Source organism: Hippopotamus amphibius, chromosome 15 (assembly GCF_030028045.1).
Source record: "Hippopotamus amphibius kiboko isolate mHipAmp2 chromosome 15, mHipAmp2.hap2, whole genome shotgun sequence".
In the NCBI taxonomy this organism is placed as follows: domain Eukaryota; kingdom Metazoa; phylum Chordata; class Mammalia; order Artiodactyla; family Hippopotamidae; genus Hippopotamus; species Hippopotamus amphibius.
The window spans coordinates 2,312,613-2,312,848 of record NC_080200.1 but is presented as its reverse complement, the minus strand read 5'-3'; positions in this window follow the sequence as shown (position 1 = coordinate 2,312,848).

Below are 236 nucleotides of genomic sequence, written 5' to 3'. Positions count from 1 at the left end.
CCCCCCCCCCCGGCTCTGCTCCCCGCCCCAGCCCCCCCCCCAGCCTGTGTATCAGGCGCAGGAGGGAGGCAGGAGGTGATGGAGGGATGGGGACAGGGCTGGCGCGGGGCTACTCAGACTTTCGCGTCACTTCTCTGCACTCACTGGTGGAGGGCTGCCCCGAGCGCTCACACGCAGGGCCCAGATGCACTGGGCAGGTGCGGGGGCACCACTGGTGGGCCACTCCTGTCACGCTG